Source organism: Octodon degus, unplaced genomic scaffold (assembly GCF_000260255.1).
Source record: "Octodon degus isolate 3935 unplaced genomic scaffold, OctDeg1.0 scaffold00009, whole genome shotgun sequence".
Lineage (NCBI taxonomy): Eukaryota > Metazoa > Chordata > Mammalia > Rodentia > Octodontidae > Octodon > Octodon degus.
Window position 1 is genome coordinate 12241873 of NW_004524585.1, and position 3264 is coordinate 12245136.

Consider the following 3264-nt stretch of genomic DNA (forward strand, 5'->3'; position numbering starts at 1 on the left):
GCCAGCCTCATGCATGCTAAGCAGGAGCCTGACCGCCGAGCTATGGCAGAGAGCAGCTCATGAGTATTTGCTGCAAACCTGTTGCGTGTGGCAGGGATGAAGAGATGACGGTCCCATCTCACAGCAGATACTCGGTCGTCAGTCAGTTGGTGGACCTCAAGCTAAACCCCAGGATTCGGATTCAGCTTGCCTCTGCTTTTTAACTTATATAATCTTTTCTACGGCATACAGGACTCTAATTTCCAGTTTCATTGTCTTTATTTCTTTCAAATCAAACTGAAAAGGTGGAGTGGTAACAGTATTTTGGTTACTTGGGACAACAATGTTTGACCAATTCTCAAAAAAGGAAACATAAATGACTACTAAGTAGATAAAATTTTAATTAGCGATTAAATAAATGGAAATAAAAATGGGATACTGTTTTTTAAAGCAGCAGAGTATTTTTTCATGACCCTGAGTAGCTATCACTCATAAAGGTTCAGAGACAGGAGTGCTCCTTCTTGTGCTACACGATGGAAACAAGCAAGGCTGTTTTTGGGCAGCGGGGGGTCAACACAATAAAGCCTTGCTCACAGCCAAGCCAAGTCCACTTCACATCATGTGCTCCAAGGAAAGAAGAATGGGGATGCACATTTAAACACTGTGGCACATTCTATGACTGCAAGAAACGGAGGACAGCCGAGTAGTGGGTTAACTAAATCACAGTGCCAGATGCAATGCAATTCTAGTAATGATAGTGCACACGGATGGACAGCTACCAGCATGGGAAGAGGTTCTCGCCCTATTTTCTTTAAGAAAGCAAGTTATAAAAGAGCAATGTTGGGTTTTATATCAATTTTAAAAACTACATATTTATATAGAAAAAGTTAAGGTTACTATGATATGGACACTGCCACTGGCAATTTTCAGATAGTTCAGATGTCAGTGAAATACTAATTTAAATTTTTTTCTTTTTGGCTTGAGACAAGGTCTTTTTTTTTTTTTTTTTTTTTTTTTTTTGGTGGAACCGGGGATTGAACTCAGGTCCTTACACTTGCCAGGGAAGTGCTTATTCCACTGAGCCATCTCCCCGGCCCCAAGACAAGGTCTTTTAGAATTTTTTCAAATGTATTTAGTACAGGGCCAACAGGGTCTCACTACACAGATTGGATTTTAGTGATCCTCCTGTTTTCAGCCTCCCAAGCCCTGGGATTAAGGTGGGCACCATCACATCCAGTCTTAGTCACTGTTCATGGGGCCACCATGGCACACCAGGGATCAAACCCCAGTCTCTGCATCTGCCTAAGCATTTTAATCTGCTGAACTACCTGGTTGGCCTGAGACAGGGTCTTGCTATGCAGTTCAGGCTGGCCTTTACCTCACTATGTAGCCCAAGAAGGCCTCAAGTTCAGCAATTCTCCTGTCTCAGCCTCCTGAGGGCTGGAATTACAGGCATATGCCATCATGCCTAACTAATATTACTCACCTGTTATAAATGATGGGGGGAAAGAGAGAGAAATATATGTCAGGGGCCATACGCCCCCTAGAGGGCATCTGCTTGTTTTGTGCCTTCTGACCCTGTAATTCTCAGTTGTTTTCCTACAAATACCATAATAGTGTGTTTTACCATTTGTCAGAAAACAGTTTTCTCCCTTTTTGCAGGAGCCTATTCAGGTTCTGACTAGGGGGAAAAAAGCCACCTTTCTGGGCAAGTAGATTGGCTGCAAAACTGTGCCCATGGTCTGCATGTTAGTGGGGGGGGAGGTGGCTAAAGAAAATCTGGAGTGAAAACAGGCAGAAGCAACCAGAAGACAAATGCAAAGGAATGGACTCCCCCCACCCCCATCTTTTTGAGACAGGATCTCACTATGCAGCTCAGGCTGGCTTTGAGCTCACTTTGTAGTCCAGGCTGGTCTTGAACTTGCAATGATCCTCCAGCCTCAGCCTGCCAAGTACTGGGATTACAAGCCTGTGACACCATGCTTGGCTAAAGGAAGGGACTTGAAAGGGTTTCTATTTGGTCCTTATTTCAATTTTAGGCCCCTAGAGCTACAGATGATGGGGGACAGCTGAACCTAGTTATACAGATTCCTTCTAAGATGACAAATCATTTCAGAACACAAAGGACAGAATGACTGGAACTCATGTTGAAGACTTAAATAAAAATACTAAAAAGTCAGAGCAACTGTATAGCAATAGAAATAGAGGCATTTGGGGGTGAGGACTGTATTCTAGGATCATACAGAAAATGTAAGGGCTGGCAAGATAGCTTAGTGGACTAAAAACCTGCTTAGGCAAGCACAGGGACTGGGGTTCAATCTCCAGCACCACATGCCATGCCAGCCCCACCCGAGTGTGCTGAGCTGGCCAGAGACCAGGCGCAGTGCTGCACACCTGTAATCCCAGCACTGGAAGGCTGAAAACAGGACGATCACTATGAGTCTGAGCTGCATAGTGTAATAAATACATTTAAAAAAAAAAAAGTCTAAACCAAATCTGAGACCCATACCTAATATGTTCAGTGAATGATAGTATCCATTAAAGAAGTCTTCCCTGGGCTGGCCAGATAGCTCAGCGGACTAAAGTACCTGCTTAGGCAGAGTGCAGTGGCTGGGTTTGATCCAGGGCCTGAGCCCAGGACACACTGAGACAGTGATGAGACTGGGTGTGGTGGTACGCACCTGTAATCCCAGTGCTTGAAAGGCTGAAAACAGGATAATCACTACAAGTCTGATCTACATGGTGAGACCCTGTACTAAAAAAAAAAAAAAAAAAAAAAAAAGTCTTCCCTAAGAACAGAGGAAGAGAGCAACTCATCCAAATGAGATAACCTAGACATTCAGATATAATTTTTTTTTTGGGCTGGGGAGGCCCACCTTAAAGGGCGGGTCTGGTGAGGCACATGGTACTTAGGTTCGAACCACGGTCTCCTGCACCTAAGTTTGCCCAAGCAGGCACTTTAGACAACTGAGCTATCCTGCCAGCCCCATTTTGAAGCTCCTCTCCAAGAGGAGAGATGGGGGGTGGGGAGGAGTGGGTTGTATAATTTGGCAAAGGCCTGTTCCTCATATATCCTACTAAACTGAACTCTCACTCTAAGGAAGCCCTGTAACAGCTTGGGCTTGATTCTGATTGCTATTGACACTGGCTGTAGCAGTTAAATTTTTTTTTTTTTTTTTTTTTTTATTTACGTGTGTGCGTGTGTGTGTGTGTGTGTGTGTGTGTGTGTGGCCAGCTCAGCCCACCAGGGGGCGGGGCTGGCTGGCATGTGGTGCTGGGGGATTG